An 18,950-nucleotide genomic window follows, 5' to 3' on the forward strand; every position below is an offset into this window, starting at 1 on the left:
TTAAAATAGTAATAGGCGTTTTTATCTGCAAAATAATTATAATTTGTTTTTAGGTAAATTACTTCACTTTTGATTCACTTTGACGAGACAAATTTTAACACAACAAGCCTGAATATATCCCATTAAGGTTAGAATCAATTTAAATGTTACATTTTAAAAAAATAACAAAAAAAAACACTGATTTAATAATTTTGTCCATTTTCTTAAAAACACTCACATCAACACATACAAAAGAGTCTGACATGACAACTGCACGTCCAAAATGGCTGAAACCTTAGTTACAATGTGTCAACAGCTGCTGGTATATAGTTGACTGGGTTTTATTTGCGAGTACTGTTATCTTCACCTTGAGGTTGGAAACGTTTCAGACAATCCTCAAACATAAAGTATATTTTTTATTATTTCTTTATTTACTCAGTCTATTCTAAATATTTTTTTATTCTTGAGGAGGAAATATTTAAGTATTGAGTAACTACGTGCGAGTGTTTGGATGAAAAATGTGGAGTATCACTAAGAACTTTTTTGGGAGTTACCTTCTATACTAATAAAGCAAATCTATATCGTTAAGCAAAGTTTGTTTTTTCATAGACACCAAATAACTCAGTGTACTACAGCTACGAGAACTATTAACCAAAGTAACATCACAATCGGAAACATTTTGTTAGAATCTATTGTTAGAATTATATAAAATATTACCTTGTCGGGTTACATGAAGAATAACCTTGTATTGTATGGGGTATGACCGGAGTACCAGTGGCAACGACGTTTACTATTTCATTTAAAACTAGCAAAGGGGTACCCGGCGTGGCCCAGATCAAGGAGGGAGGGCGAAATCAGATTGACAATGCTTAATACAATTTTCTTAATGTTCAATGTGGTATGGGGGAACGTTAGGGTATCAGGGCGTCCGCAAGAGGTTGGCTGGAGGGGCTGTAGCCCCCTCCAAAATAATACTTTATGGTTTTTACAAGAAAATTTATAACTTGAAATTTCATCTTGAAATTTTTTCTGAATAACCTTGGATTTTTAAATTTTTTTCGAAAAAATTTACAACATAAATTTTTTTTTTTAAATTAAACTTTTGGAATTTTTTACAAAACATATAATTTTTGGATTTTTTTGGGAAATTTTTTATTTTTGGATTTTTTTTTCAAACCCCAGCAAACACACTAGCTCTCCCCACCCCTCCCAATATAATCCTTTGGACGGCCTTTGGTTATAAAGTAATAAACAAAAAAATTACAAACTAACATATATCCATAAAAAATGTCTCGATAAGAAGTCCATCTTTTATTTTTAGCAAAAAATGGCGAAATTGAAAACTGATAAGTACTGTTCTGCACTATTTTGCAAAAAGAAAAAAAAAGTATAAGCATTGTGAAGAGGAACACAAACCTAAAAAAAAAAAAAATTGAGCTGTCAAAACCAAAAAAATTATGGACAATTATCTCGTAAAAAAATAACCCACAATAATTGCTTTTTTCCGCATATATTGCAAAGAAACCCTGAAACCGATTTATTTTTTGGCATTAACTTTTTAGCTTTATATTAAATTTAGAAAGTGTCTTCATTCGTTTAGTTTTTTTTAAACGTCAGTCACTTTCTAATTTATAACTTAACCTCCCGTCTAGTCTTCTAAAGCTCCAAAAAACAACTTTTGTGTTTTGAGTATAGAATAAGCCCCTTTATAAATCCCCCAAATACTGAAAATCAACACCCCGTTATAGCCTGACAAGGCTCAAAAGAGGGACCCACGCAAAGTTTCAACTTCCAAGGCCCAACGGTGTGGTAACTTATAAAAAACCCTCTCAAAATGTATTATATACAGATTATCAAACTTTGAGTGCAACTCCTTTTTTCAGTATTAATAATCCCAAGTGACTACGACCTTTCTCATAACTTACCTTTCTTCACACCATTTCAACCAATCACCTTTGGACATTTTCAAGTACAATAACCCTCCAGAACTACGATGCATATAGGAACAGTTTGTACACTTATTTATCCTTCTAGAAAGGATGTCTGCAGTATAATTAAATTTTATCGAAACGTGTTCGATATCACAATTAAATTCTGCTATTAATGCAAAAATATAGGACTGTCTTGGTGTCTAGGAGGGATTTTGAATGTCTATCGCAGTAATTAAAAGTTTGCTGTCCATGAAAAGCTTAAAAAATTGTCCATCCAACACCCATTAAAAATGTTTGATGCAAGCCCGAGACCAAAAAGCTAGGGGTTGCAGGTGCCCATTTACCTTTTGCTCGAGAATGGCTCCCATCCTTGTATCAGATGAATCTGTTATTAGGGTTAAATGCAATGAACTATCTTCACACGAAGAGTACTTTTAGACAAACTATTTTAATACATTGAAAGGCGTGTTCATGCTCTGTATTCCCATTAAACTTTATATGGTTTTTTTAACAGGGGGTACACTTTTTTGACTTTACCTTACATTCTAGAGGCCTAAAATCTTTTAATGAAATGGAATGCCCACGGAAGTCTACCGATTACATGTAAAAATTACATTTTTCAGAGGAGATGATCATACCAGCTTTTTTAAGTCTTGATAAAACCATGTTCAACGTTTCCAATGCTCATCCATGACCTCCAAAGCGACAGTGATGTCGTCAAGGTACACAAGCACATTTGGAATTCCTAGTAAATTGAATCGATAAGTCTCAAAAATGTCTAAGCAGCATTTTAAAACCAATAAGGCATCCTCAAATATTCATTTAAACCAAATGGCTAAGGATTTCAGTTTTATTTATGGAAGTGTTATTCATAGGTATATGTTGATACGTTTGGTGTAAATCCATTTTACTAAGAACAGTCTTACTTTTAGATTAGCTCCAAATCTCTTAGATTTGGGAGGGGATACCGATCAAGGTCCGACATCATTTTTAATTGACGATAGTGACATTAAATTTGCCAGCTTCCTTTGTGTTTTAGAAGGACGTGAATAGCTGTACAAAAGTTAGAAAAAGACGATCGTAGGATTCATTTCATCAAGAATTCGTTGATTAACTTCTCACCATCCAACTTCTATGATTTCCGAAAATAAGAAAGACTATTCGTCTCAAATTGGTGTTCAGCTCCGTGAGCTTTCAGTGAAACCTTTGTTATCAAAACATCAACATATTCCGATTTGATTACTTGAGTCTTTGATAGTTATGAAATGAAGCAGGGTTCATCTCGGAATAACTTCTTATTGAAGATATCAATTCTAAATCTGAAATTATACATTAAAAATCTGAACTTAACATTGGAAATCTCCTAGATTATCTAGATCGAGAGTTAAAGTGGTTGTACTTACAACAACGAGGGCTCCTTTTTAGTACCTGAAATGGAAAAACACGTTGAAAGGACCAAGGCAATTTGCTATGTGTATAGAGCTGAAACTCTTTCGGTTCGTGTCGTGCCAAAAGCTCTTGGACCTCGGGTGTACCTAGGTTCGTAGAAAACTTAACAAAATACAAAATATGGTTTTGTACAAAACTCTGGGACCAATCATGCCTCCAAAAAATATATAATTGGTTAGAATTGAATATACCAATTTTGCCTGAGGATATCGGGGCGACTTGTTCGACAGATTGAAATCCGACGGATCGTTTTATTACAAAAGGATATTTGCTGAGGAAGGTAAGTTAATCCAGTTATCATGATGTTAGCTTCTTAAAAAGTGCTATTGAATGAAAATTGAACTAAAATTTCAAAAATATATTTGTCACTTCTGCAACGCTCTTAAGAATCGTTGGGAGGCTGTAATGCAAATACAAGGAGAATGATCCACCATAAACCAATCGCATTTTTACAAAGAGAGATACACATTACTTAAGCCAGCTATTGTAAAAGTAATGGTTTTCTTTTTAATACAACTATTATATGAAGAAAAAATATAAATTATTTGAGGCAATGTGTCCATTTGGCAAAAAAGTTTCCACAAACTGTCTGTTCACGCAATTTACTATGATATAAAAGTAGTGTACAAAGTTGAGTCAATAACTTTCTAAAGAAATTTCAATATCACTCGTACAAACTGATTAATATTACAAAAAAGTGAAATTTCATCGCAACTAATCCTTCCCCAAACATTTATCTTAAAGTCTAATATATACCTTGATCTCAATTTGTACTTTTAAGGATTAAAAAGCAAAAAGATACTCATTTGTACATCATGAGGATGTGCTTAAAAAGGGTTGAAAACTTCTTTTGATATCAAAATAATTGAATAGAGCGTCATGTCACTGAAATTTTTGATAATTAAATTTTTATATCAAAAGATTTCACAATTTTTTATATCTTTTTATTTATATATATACTTAATTAATGACTTCTTTCATTTTATGAGCCTAATGTACATTATAAATTGCTGTATAAAAAACGTAGGGGTTCAAATCATACAGTGTGAGATAATGGACGTGATATTAGCCCTATGTAGCTAGACTCTAGTTAGTGAAATGTGCATTAGACTGTCCCATATTCGGGTGAATATTTCTTTCTCCATGCAACAAAACCTTTTATGCTGGGAACGTACAAAAAACTGGCTTTGGCAAATTTACAGACTTCCCAAATAATAAATTGCGTCGTATACGCTATTTTAGATATTTAAAATATCTTCCTGCTCCTGCTCCTCTTTCTACTAAATACTCTGATTACCAATAACCTTCCTTATGAGTAATAAATTATGTGCTTCGTAGAGGTCTGAACGCAAAAATTAGGGAAAGTTGTATAGTGCACAATGATTGGTCATCATTTTGCATCATCTATCCAGGAAGCCTCTGTATACCTTCATAGCAAATGAAACATGTTATGGATCTACTCATATTTGATGTGGACTGAAAACACATCCAATTTCAAAGTTTAGTTGGAAATTATAAATGCTAATTTCCCCAAAGTAATTTCCAACATAAATGTGCGCTAGTTAAGTAAGTTGCTAAAAATATTATGGAAAATCAAAGCAGAAATTTTTATATTTCACAATATGGCAAATATTTCTTGTATATTTTCGTAAGAAAATAGGAAGTGAGAAATGGGTATGTGTCTTTGCATTTACTTTAGACATATTGCAAAACATAAATGTATCAAACACAAAACTATAAAGTATTTAATATTAAAATGTACAGGGAAGTAAAAGCCCTCAAAATGAAGCATTCAATTTTTGTCAAGCAGTTGAAGAAGCAAAACTTTGTTCATTTCCCACTTTTAAAAATGCAGTCACACAATGATTATCATATTGTTTGTTAAGTTCAATTCTATGGAAGATCCCTTTAACTTACTTTGCTCAACTTTTGCCTGTGACATTGAAACAAAGACTGAAGACAAATTACTCTTTCAAGAAAATGAGTGAAAACAAATCCCTGATTTCTTAATTAAGATAAATATGAAAGTCTCAAACACTTTGCGAATAAATGCCTGAGATGCTTGCATAAACGTACAATTGCAAGCATACTTTATGGATCCTCAAAACCAACAAGTAGATCATTGATACAAGACTCAAATCTTCACCTTCTTTTAAATGTAAGAACAAAGCTGTTCACCCCTAATTTTGACAAGTTTGACAAATCTTATTAATAATTATACTTCTGATACTATTATCTATTTGTACGAATAAAGACTAGGAAAACATTATTTGTCGAAAATTATTATATATCAAATATAATCTATAGGGGTCCCTGGGTATAGTCTAATATTGAATGCGGCACTTGAGTGAAAACGTTTACCCACAACGTCGCTAGGGCCTAGTTGAAGTGATAGTTGTTGCCATAATCCTGGTGATTAACAAAAAAACAAAACATAGGCACCACTAAAACATAATTTCCTTTAACTTTGTGGCAGAATAAAAAAAGAATACAATTGTTTAGAACGACGGTAAATAAGGGGTAAAAATGGGCAATTTCGGCCAAAAAATATCATTTTTCTAAACTAAAACGATTGGTACCACCCCAAAAATTGTTCGTGGAGCCATTCAGTTTGCAAAGCCAGTTTTTTGATTGTACTAAGCAGATAATATCTTTGTATAAGAGAAAAAAAGTATGAAGCCAAAAAAGGGGCAGTCTACTACTACGTACATACAGACATAGTCAAATAAAAGATGGAGGGAGGGAGGAAGAACATACACCCCACTGACGTTAATTAGTTTTTATATATATATTGTATACTCATATAGGTATACACAATGTAAATAGGTATTAGAGTCGTCTTTTTTTCTTCATTCCCTTCTTTATGGCCAGTCAAAGTAAGTATGAAAAAGTATTGAGAGGGGAACAACCTAACTTGCTGAAAAATTAATTTAATTCCCAATTCGCCTCAATCGTCTACATCCTACATTATTTCTTCACATTGGTTACTTTATTTTTTCTTTATAACACCACGGTTTACTGATGGGGAAGATTTACTATTATTTTCTTTAGAGCGTAGAAAGTAATTAATAGATTAAGCCTCTCTGTTGTACGGCTAATCCACATGTACAGTATGATTTTGTAACAATTATAAGGAGTGCAAGCTAGCTAGTCGCCACTTTGATTTGTTTTCTGGGCCAAACGCAGACACTTAAGTAGCTGATTGTTTTATTTTTAGATGGCTTGTTTAAACTTGCACCAGTTGGAAAGAAATGGAATCAATTGACAAATTCATTTACCAAAATATTTAGAAATTGCACGTAGCTATCCTTGAAATCCGCACCGCCAGTGACAACATAATACATTTTTGAGCTCTGGGACTTAGTGATACATTCCTCCCCAAAGGTGAAAAGGGAGTTTGAGGCCTTAAAGGACATGCAGACGAAGTCTCCAGCCCACTTTATGATGTTTAGGGTGTTTAGCACGAAAGACCACGACAAAACTCCTCCTATATTCCCCCAAGGCTTTAGAATCAATACTGATATCTACCTGGACGTGTTAGAGAACAATGTGACGACCTTTATCAACATTGTTGTAAATTAGTAGCCTTCAATGTGGCAGCAGGAATCTGTCTCTACCACACCTTGAAAAAAAGTCTCCAAGATCTAAGGCAGTTTTTACGACTTTATCTCGCCGGACTTTTGGCCTCCAAAAACTTGCTGGATGTGTATCCAATGCATTTTTTTATGTTTGTGTGTGTATAGCGTGATCGAACGACATACCAACCAAACACTCCGCATAGGCAACGAAGAACTTATCAGTCGGACGAAGAAGAAATTCCTGGATTCGCTAAAAGGGGTCATACGCTGAAGGTCTGCTTGTGCTTTAAGCCTCGTATCGAGACTGTAACGGAGGAAGGAGGTAATTTCATGGAATTGAATCAATCAAAATCACTTCAGCTTTCCCAATCTGGTTTTATTTTTTTGATTTGGTATCTGGTTGGAAAGAAAACTCCATTCGAAAAAAACCATTTTCGCGGCATAGATAGAATGTCCCTGTATCATCGATTTTATCACTCCGTAGTGTTGTAAATTATAAGCATTGCCGATATGTAAAAAAAAAGGTGTTAACCTTGCTAAATTAAAAATTGTTTGTGAAGAGAGTAAGTATGATGTCATGACACTTTATTAGATCAGTCTTAATGTTGCGTCTTGACGAGGGAGAGACACAAACTTATTTATAAGGTGGAGAGATCCAGGAGGACCGAGAGAAATGAGGAGAAGAATGACGTGGAGGAATGAAACTACACTGTTTATATGTTCATGTGTATTCCAACTATACTCTAATATATTTACAAAAGACGATACTATTTATAACACGTAAAACACAGTACTTATAATACATAGACGAATATACAAGAAGATAAAACATGTAAGGAGATATTAAATACATAACATCACCCCCCAAGCACCAAATCCATGGCGGTGCTTAAACAGGTTCCTCTCCATGAACAGCAGCCTATAGATCTGCTCCATCCATGTCCAGGCGAGGACAAAACATTCTTCCTTGTACTGCAAAAGTTTATCTCCATAGACGTGCCGTGCTCTCAGCACGCGCACCGGAGAAAGGAGGACAATACTCCCCATAAAGGTTTTAAGGACCCGAGCACCTTGCTCGTCCCTGGGAGAAATAACATTCACCCTTGTTGAGGTTTTAAGGACCCGAGCACCCTGCTCGTCCCTGGGAGAAATAACATTCACCCTTGTTGAGGTTTTAAGGACCCGAGCACCCTGCTCGTCCTTGGGAGACATCTTGCTTGATGTACCCTCATCCAACTCGGGATGATCCAGAAGAGAGACCGTTCCACATCCATTAACCAATGATGTGAACGGGAGAGTAGGAACAGTAGAGAACCAAAATTGTGTAGGACTAAACCCATTTTTAATTATGTGGTCCCTGACCCGGACACACACTTCACTTCTTGAAAGTGACCAAGGTTCTCTTCCTTCCTCCACGAGGCCCAAACATAGGCACAGTCCATATTGCTCCGCCTTCCGTAGACGAACGAGCGTTCTCCCCATCGACGAAAAAAGGTTTACCCAACTCCAACAGGGCTAGCTTCGCCGATGATCCCACAGCAGGGAGGTTACGTGATCCTGATCCCATCCTCGTCGCCAATGTTGCGTCTTGACGAGGGAGAGACACAATCTTATTTATAATAGGAGAGATCCAGGATGACCGGGAGAGATGAGAGGAAGAATGACGTGGAGGAATGAAACTACACACTGTTTATATGATCATGTGTATTCTAACTATACTCTAATATATTTACAAAAGACGATACTATTTATAACACGTAAAACACAGTACTTATAATACATAGACGAATATACAAGAAGATAAAACATGTAAGGAGATATTAAATACATAACACTTAAGTGGCTGGAAGAGGCAAGAAATAAACCCTGTTTTTACTCCGTATTTAGCAAACCCGTTTGAAGACGGAAATAGCTCCAATGTCGATACACAATCCTACTATGAGTCCAACAGGGACATACAAACTAACTCGCTTTAATATTATAGCAGATAACTCCCTAACAAGCCCTCAGTGTTCCTCTACGTTTTTTCTGAACACCCTCTAGCGTAGCTACACAATACTTAGATGTTCTCTCCTTAAGAAAGAAAGAAAAAAAAGTAAGGGTTTCAAATAAGCAAATATAGTATTGTGGGATGAACCAAGTAGTACTTAAGTCTGCTAAGCGTTACCTGGCAATGTTTTACATACACACACTTGTTGCTAACATTAATAACATTTTGTTATCACCTCTTTTTATTTTAGAGCCAGTGTTGCAAAAATATGTTCTGGCAGTTTGTAAAAATAAAAGAAACATATAAAAAATTGCTATTATATAGGACGTTTAGAATTGTCGATCAGTACCATAAACAAAATGCCCAAACTTCAATAGGTGAGTTGAAAAGATTTTGAGGAAATATTGCAAATTTGGATTCTTCATGCAGGGGTCACTTCCATCATTCGTGCTGCTTACTTCCTGCAACAAAGCCCGCCAATCCCTTCTTTATTGGGATTGGTTCAGTAGAAAGGAAAAATACAAAAAAAATCATAATCAAAATGAAAAAAAAAAATCACAACCATTGTTTTTGGTGGCAAACCCCTGGAAGAAAATTAATACGGAAGAACAAGCAATCATTCCCAGAATAATACACTCAAACCCCTTCATAACATGGTCACATGAGTGGTTTCGCTGCAGGCTGGCGGCATCCTTGATATACACCAGCAATTTAAATAAAACTGAACCTTGATTTTTTTTTCTGTAAATAATAAGTAAAACCTTCTTTCCACTTATTTTATTTCTGTGATCGAGTGATACATTTTTTATTGATGACGGAGAGTATAATTACCAATAGGTTTAACATAACTCTAAAGGCGTCAGACTGGCTTATTGGTCTTACAATGAGATGAGAGAATAGATTTAAAGTCGAGGCAATAGTTGCAAAGACACACACGATTATTTACGCATGTCGAACAACAACGACTCCTCTTACTGGAGTTCTAAACAAAGCAACCGCAAGATATATCAAAACTATGGACTTTTTAGCTGCACAAATTTTATATTTTGCATACTTTAGTATTTTGGGATTCTAACCCCATCTTTTTAATATCTTTGGAATCTTTGATGCTCTTTTAAATAACTTGAGAAAACTCTGTTAAATTATTGATTTGTTTTTATAATTTGAATTATTGATCTTTATTGAGAAATATGTGGAAGGATCAGAAAAATAAAGAATATTTAGGAGGAGATAAGCTAAGCTGTCACAACGTTTTATTATATCAGCTGTAAGCAGATCCCACTCTGTTTGTAGCAAGGATATATATATATATATGAATTACATCGACATCAATTTTACTCCGTGCCCAAAGGGGACTCACATAAAAAACTCCGGAGCAAACTTTCATTTCTTACTCTACATCTTTTCATGAGTTTATCCACCAGTTATTACTTTATATGTAAACGTTCTGTATTTAAGAATTAAAGAATAAGTATATAAATTTTGGAAAATAAAAAGGATTCGGATATTCAGATTGCCAATAAGAAAAGGGCAATCTCGTTTCCTAGGACATACTTTATACAACTATAATTACAACTTCACAACAGTTTATCATTCTTCATTTTTTACTTCTTTTAGAATTTTTTCTGCTCGGCATGAAAAAATGAAGGAAAAACTAGGGGTAATTTTTTTTTCCAAAAATTTATATATAATTTAGGAAATTTCTTTCTCAAAATTTTTTTTTTTGTAAATAACTTGGTGTTATTAAAAAGAAAAAAAATCATTTTTAAATCTTTTTTTAAGGCCATGCTCGATTTACATATTCATTATAAATATTGAATCTGATATATTATTTCTTAGTGTATCCATTGACATTCGGATATCTTAGAGGTCACATAGTTTGATCAATTTAATATTTGTGCATTTTTTCTTTAACCTTAATGCTCAAATATTGGTTTTTAATACTCATCATTACAAATAACATTCACGATAATGAATTAGGATAGAATGCTTCTATTTATTTCAAGTGAGCAAGTATTTAAAGAAATAGTAAGCTGATTAAAATAATTATTTTTTTATTATGATTGAAGAAAATTAATTGATGTTAACTTTCCTCAATAAATGAGGGCATTAAATAAGCATGAGTCTATAATTTTTTTATTTGAGAAAATGTAGGTTTTTAATTTTAAAGCCTTTTGTAGGTTATTAAGTCTTACTAGGTATAAAAAATTTCAAATCATTAAGTTTCCCCCTCCTTTCATATCTTAACAAAAATTGGTAAAAGTTTAATTAAACTTATAGTCCATTAACTGTATTAATACCCTTCAGGCTTTCACAGAATATTTTAACTTTTTATTATAAATATTAAGAATATCATTTTTTTCTTTTTGGAAAATTATTAAAAAAGTTTTTGCATTACCTTTATTGATGTCCCGGGATTGGGAAGTTATTTTATGTCTAATTGATGTCTGTTCAAAGATTGAAATTCAACCTTATTGAAATAGCTCACCTCCTTTCATGACAACAAATGCAATTCCATTTAATATACTACAAGAGTTATTTTTTTTAAATATTCAATTTTTTGGAGGAAAATTTCAAAAATCTAAAGCAATTCCGAAAAAAACCATAAATGTAGGTGTGTACATCAGAAATAAAATTTATTGAAAAAATTTAAGAAATTAAATTTTAATTATACAACTTTTGAAAAGAAAAATTTCAAGTATAAAATTTAGAAAAAAAAAATCAAATATAAATGTTTGGAAAAAAAAATTTCAAGTATATAAAAAAAAAAAAAAAAATTCAAATATATAATTTTCCGCAGAATTTTTTAAAAAATCAATAGCTAATCAAAGACTGTTAACTTTTTTTGAATCAAAATTGAAAAAATAAAATTACACTTTAAATATAAAAAATTATGAAAAATATTACAAAAATTCAGATTTTTTTTTTTGAAATATGCCAAATCGTAGAAAAATTGCAAAAACTCATAGATATTCGCAGACATTCAAAAATTTTGGCAAAAAAATTCAAATATATTTCAAATATTAAATTTTTTGAATTATATTAATCTTCTCCAGTACTCTTTCTGCAGACGCCCCTGTACTATCATTTTAAATTGAACTAAAATATATCATTTTAAATATCAATAAATTAAATATCCTTTTTCGGCCAAATGTCCTAAAAGATAATTTTGGTTAAATGTCCGTTGGCAAATCGTTTTTAGAACAAATGTGCATTCTACAAATTGTCATTTCGGAATATCTTTTTAGCCAAATGTCTTAGTACCAAAGAAAAGGCCAAAAATCAATTAGTAGGAGTTACCCAATTATTCTGAACTCTGAAATTATCATTACCCAGAATTGCCCAGATTAATTAGACGCCAATAAAAAGACCTAATTTTATTTAATACTATACATAGAAGATGGCTTTAAGGCAAAATATCCATGGGAATATAATTTAAGGCTAAATTGAAGGGCTTTTTATTATTTCAACTTTGCACATTAAAAGTTTGTTCAAGCATAGAAAAAATATTTTTTTTTGCTGACCTTTATTTCTGTACAAAATGATATTTGTAGCGTCTAACACCAGTTTACGAAAAATAAATAGAAATAATTATTTATTCAAGTTCTTGGTTATCTGAGTAATATATTTACAGAGCACCGAACTTGAAAAAAACAAACAAAAAAAACTTCATATTTTGGCCTTTTATCGCGTAAATATACATAATATTTATATATAAATGTAAGATTGGCTACTATTTTTTTATCTCTTAAAAACTTACCTATTTCAATAAGATGAACTTTCCTGGAAATGTACTTACAAAATAGTGTTGGATTTTGGTCAGAAAATCATAGACCGGTCTGAATTTTGTGTCAGTCCTTATTTATTTGGTCCAGACCAGTCTGGGGGCTGGTCTGTAAGATTGTTGGTCCTTATGACTGTCAGTACTACTAGAACTGACTAAAAAGGAAGGACCAACTTTTATGAGTTTTAGTTGGGATATGCAGGACTACACTGAACCTACCGAGACTGAACGGAACGGGACTGCAGTCTTCAGCTCTAAGACTCTAGGACTGACACAGCACAATATCCTATGATTATTTCCTCTAAAAAATTCAGTCAGAACCGATTTCAAAGAAAAACTTGGTCAGGATCCGTCTTACTAAAAGATGGATCCGGATTGGTCTTATATAAAATGATATATAGGGTGAATCTATGAAAGAGTTGTAGATGACGTCTTGGGTCTTTCACAACAGTGAACATGGATCATTAGGGATGTCACGTAACGTAGTTTAATTTGTTGTATATCGAGTAGTCTACTAAAGTCGGAACACTTTTTATTTTAAAATTCCCCAAGATATAATTAATAAATTGATAATATAATTTTAAAAAACATTAATACAATAAATAGATTTGTGTGTGAGCTCTCTTAAAAATTAATTAAGCCTCCCTTAGTGGTAATTATGGCTTCCAGTCGACGGCAGAAGCCCTGACACCCACTGCAGAAGGTAGTCTCAGTCACAGTGTCCCAGTGCTTGCTGACAATGCTTTGAGGGCCTTGGTGTATCGATGAGGGGCAATTTCGGCCTTCCTCTCGACATGTACCCCAAGGGAGCGGTCCAATATGTCATTCAAAATAGTTTGGTAACGGAGAAGAGGGGTTTCTTTCATTGCTGACGTCAAAAGTACCTCTCCACCATTACAAGGCTCATTCCATCCACTTTTTTGATAGATCTCTGAACATTCTGGTGTGAAAGTCAAAGATATCTTGCATGGGTCCTCATGGACTTCAGGGGATTGACCAGGGGACGTTTTCTTTAACTCATCCACATCACGTTTGCTTTTTTTTTTTTTTTGTGAGATACCTTCTCCATCTCGAACGTTACTGACTTTCGGACGGCGTAGACAGTGGTCCCAGAGACGCCCGACTGCTTGCAGTGAGCGAATGGAGATGTTTCGATCACGTTCAAATGTTGTTTTCTCGACTTGTGTGTAAGCTAGAGAGCTCAGGCTTTTTTTTGTAATTAATTGTTTATGCTTTAATCTATTTAAATATGAACTAATTTCAATCACTTAATATTTTAATATTAATTAATTGTTGAATTAGTATGTGTTCAGATTTTAACGGATCCCCCAGAATATCGGATTTGGACAACTCATTAATCGACAAATAGGATAAGAAAATTTGCTTAGGGAATGAGACCATAAATAGGGATCGAAAAAATGGGCCCACGTTGTAAAAATGAATCAGTTTCAAACTAAAATTTTGTCCCCGACCGAAATTTTGATACAAGCCCTTCTAAAAAAAATAACTAAAGTCCGAACCAAGTAAAAAATCAGTTTCAGACCGAGTTTTAACCCTAGTATAAACATTTATCTATGTAGAGCTTTTTAGAAGTTTCGATTATGAAAGTTTTTTTTTTTAACTTACATAAATAAAAAAAAAACTTTTCCACTTACTCCTCCGACTAGTGTAAGTCAAACTTTCAAAATGTTTATTACCATTATTTACGTTGGTCATGTCCTTAAACCAAAAGAAAACAAACAAATAGCAAGGAGAAAGCATCTAGATTTGTTTGTACTTGGAATATTAATGCAGGTTAATATAAGTCATTTTGCCCCTTTTTATCTCTCTCTCATTGTTTATAAATATCTTTTATATTAAGCTCAGCGTTGCATATTTAAAAAAAAGAAATAGGAATTACGTATAGAGATGTAAATCGTGTTTTTTTAAATAGTTTGTCCGCTTTTTTAGAATTGGTAATCTGAAGAATCTGAATTTTCTTTTCCTTAGTCGTTGTCATTTTTATTTAATTCCTGAGTAGTGAACTTCCTTTCCTAAATAAACTCAAGTATATTCAAACCCTGTTTGAACATTTGTGTATGCTCATAAAAGACGGAGAGCGACCTTGAGGATTTGTTGTAGAGTTATGATTGTAAGTCCTTTTTGGCCTCAAAGTAGAATAGAAGATCGACATCGGAGTAATTCTTGCCCATATCCTTGTTTATTTCCTTCTCCCCTCCTCCCTTGTCACAACTGATTATCGCTGATCTCCTCCAAAACTCAAATTCTCAGGGTTACCATATTAATTTTTGGTTTCATTTTTTTAACTTGCCCGTTCTACATACGATTTCTTATCATCTAGCTTATATATTCAGCGTGACAAATAATTATTTAGCTGGCGGGTTTATTCGTTGTTGGCAGCCTGAAAAGTGTATTTTATTTTGTCAAATGGTAATCACTATAATGTCTCCATGTCGAGTAAGTACGCGTGAGTTTGTTAATGAAAAGCAGAGAATTACATTGATGATTTTTTATGGAGTAATCTTCTGTATAAATAAAGTAAAGTCTACATGGACGTCTGTTGGTTGGTGTTGGACGGACTCATTTTTAACAACGAGTGTGTGGAACTGAAACACAGCAAGTTGTGGTAAGAAAAGGGGAGTGTCAATTGAGCCATTAAAATCTGAACACTTTGAATGTTAAATTTTAACAACATATAACTTATTAATTACCAATATAATTTCAACAAAATTAATACTATTAATAGTCTCAGCTTTCTCTAACATCAATCATTGCCTTTAGTGGCAATGATGACTTACAGGGAGCGGCAGAAGGCTTGACTTCTTCTGCAGTTGTATTCATCTGTAATGAAGTCCCATTGCTGTCTGACAGTGGCTTTGAGGGCCTGAGTTTTTTGATGACAGAATCTACAGGCCTTCTCCACGACATACACCCAAAAGTATTCAACCAATTAATTTAACATCACTAATAACAGAAAAAGAAAATTGGACAGCTCACAACTAAATAAAGGGTACATTTTTGTTTTGTTGTATGAGGTTTATGTAGATGTTGCTCCTATCACTAATGACATCATATGCTGGTAGATATCAAGGTTAATAGAAAAACAAGGTTATGCGTGTAGGACGGATGTTTAATTTCCACCACGCTTTTTAATAACGACGTCATATAATATGACCAATTGCAGGTTTTATCACAGTCTGTCTGTCTTGCCCAGCAATTAGTAAGATCCATCCAATTGAAAATTCTAGCATTAGGGACGTCATAGAATGTACTTGGTGGCGTGTTTTGTCAAAATTGGTCTGTGTTGCCCAGCAGTGGGTAGGACACATCAAATTGAAAATTCTTGCAAGCCTGATTACATGATGGTCTAACCTTGTATTTCTACTAACCTTGATAGATATCATACATTTTTACAACGAGTATTAGGTACTAAGCAATATTATAACCTTTTTTTAGACCCGAAAAGTCCCTCGAATCTCCTTTATGATCCATAAAAGTTCGAGTACCCAAAAACTCGTTTGGGTATCGAATCGTTTCGAATAAAAGTTTACTTATACCGTACGCGGGTACTTTGGGCCTGGGGGCGAGATCCGTCCTATCTCTATGTGTGAACCCACTGCTTTAGTTATTATTTAGAAGCAAGTTATCTATTTGATATCATTATTTTTAAATATACGGCGCTTCTATGAAATGGATTAGGCTCTCAATCAAAGATATTTTAACTGCAATATCTAGGATGCTCATAGATGTCTTAGGGATTAATTTCAAAACACTGAGGCTTAAATAACAAAACTTTTTCCCCTGACTTGGAGTGACATTTTTTAATTAAATCCACCAGGGATGTTGTTTCTCTGGATCAACAACACGGTTTCTGAAAAGCGAGATGGGTTGTTTATGTTTATTAAAGTTTTATTATTAAGCTTAAAGAAAGGGAAGATTATCCTTTCCCAAAAAGAAGGAGGGAGAAAGAACCAAAGGAAGACACAATGGGGATTGTACAAAAGAATGGTAAGTTACTTTAAATCCTATTTTGTATAGTCATATTTATAGAATAATAAACTTTCTACTCTTCCAAGTGAATCATTTCATGTCTTTTATTATAAGATATGAGGATATATCTAAAATAATAATATAGTCGTGGTGGCTAGGGTCAATACCTTGATTCAAAAGATATTTGTAACCCGTCAACACAAAAACAATCTAAAAAGGGAGTGTGGAGTACATTTGTATTCTTTGACAAATTAAGCATTAATTTGAACTACATACTGGAAGCACAATTGATATATACCACCATTTTGGCACGCTGTTTAGGCAAACGCAGGCACTTTGGCAGATTGCATTTTTTGTTAGATAGCTTGCTCAAACTTGCACCTGTCAAAAAAAAAAAAAAAAAAAAATGGAATCAATTGATGAAATTGTTGTTCCAAATATTTAGAAAAAACACAGAGTCCTTTTTAGAATCCACACCTACAACGAAAATAAAATAATTACTCGAACATTGGGACTCAGTAATATGTTTGATTGTAAGGTTATGAGGGAATTTGAGGCCTCTAAAAGCGATTTTGAGGCACATCAATACAGGCTAAGGTCAAAAGCCCAAAGTAATTATGTCCAGACATGATGCCGCATCATTTGCTCATTTTGGACGTGCTATAAACCAAGGTGAAGGCCTGGATCAGCATGGTTGTCAATAAAAGGCCTTAATGTGGTAGCTGGACTTGCCTCCCAGCCACACCTCGAATAAAAGTATCAAATGACTACAAGACAATGTTGACGACTTTATCTGACCGGACTTTTGGCTTCCAAACTTGATGAATCTGAATCCTATTGATTTATTTGTGGTGGGGCCATCGATCGACAAAAGAATGAAACCCCTTGCAGCACCAAAGACGAAATTATCAGTCTAAATAAGGAATTCCAAGATGTGCCAAGGGATCAAGTGACGAAGGCCTGATTGCACTTTTTCCCTGTGTGAAAAGATTGTAATTGAGTGTGGAGGTGATTTTATTAAATAAAATGAATCAAAATCTGTAAGCTTTAAGGAGATTTTTTTTTTTTGTGGGAGAGAAAATTGCATTTGAAATAAAAGAAAATCCTTTTCACGGCACAAATAACTTGCACACTCTGAATATATTGTGTCATAGAATAATTATATTTTAGTAATATGAATTAAAATAGTCAAAAATAACATAATTAATATGTCAATCATCGAGAAAACATTCAATTAGTGCATTATCATCATCCCAAGAACTAAAAGTCTAAATCAATCTTAAAAATGTTTCATTCATTGTTTTGGTTACAACTTTTTCACAACTTGTATACTGGGGCGTGCAAAATTATTTAGTGATGATGTAAATATACTTTTTAAGAGGTTTTGTGGCAACCAATCTGATTGTTTCGTATTTTTACTGTTAAAATAAACAAAAATCCTTCTTGTGAGAGCTTAACAATTTCCACACGTTGGGGCCTCGTTGAAGACAATTTACAACGTTTCCAAGCGCTTGGAGGCTGGGGGTGATCTCAAGCATTCCCCTGGGGCTGGCAGGAAGCCCACTGTCTCAACAAGGCAAGTAAAGGCAGTGTTCAAGAGGACTCCCAACAGGTCCATTGCCGACATAGCCAGAAAGATGGGAACGTCGACATCAACTGTTTCAAGGGCATTGAAAAGGACTGGAGGAAAGTCCCTGTGGCGTACTGAACGCCCTCTGCTAACTGAACGTCAGCGAGAAGTCAGACTTGAGCGTGCCAAGAAAATCTTGAATGATATCAAGAGCTCATTTGGACGCATCATCATTTTTTCAGATGAGAAAACTTTTACGGTCGATCCTGTTTTCAACAGGCAAAATGACCGTGTTGTGAGCTTTGGAGATGTGCAAGATAAGCATTGCTATGTGGCAACAACAAAGCACCCTGCTTTGGTGATGATGTTGGGTCTCGTGGCCTCCAACGGGAAGGCCATGAAGCCGGTATGGTTCCCCACTGGCTACAGGTTAACAGCGGTAGATTATGTGAAGATTCTAGCGTCCAAGGTCCTTCCGTGGATCAAATCTATAGTCGGCAACTCTCCTTGGGTTTTCAACAAGATGGAGCACCCGCCCACACTTCCAAGAAAGCTCAGGAGTGGCTCAAGGACAACATGAACTTTTGGCTCAAGGACTACTGGCTCCCTCAGAGCCCAGATCTGAACCCACTAGACTTCTCTATCTAGGTGCACGCGGAGACCAAGACCTGCAAAAAAC

The sequence above is a fragment of the Lepeophtheirus salmonis genome, chromosome 9 (assembly GCF_016086655.4).
Source record: "Lepeophtheirus salmonis chromosome 9, UVic_Lsal_1.4, whole genome shotgun sequence".
Lineage (NCBI taxonomy): Eukaryota > Metazoa > Arthropoda > Copepoda > Siphonostomatoida > Caligidae > Lepeophtheirus > Lepeophtheirus salmonis.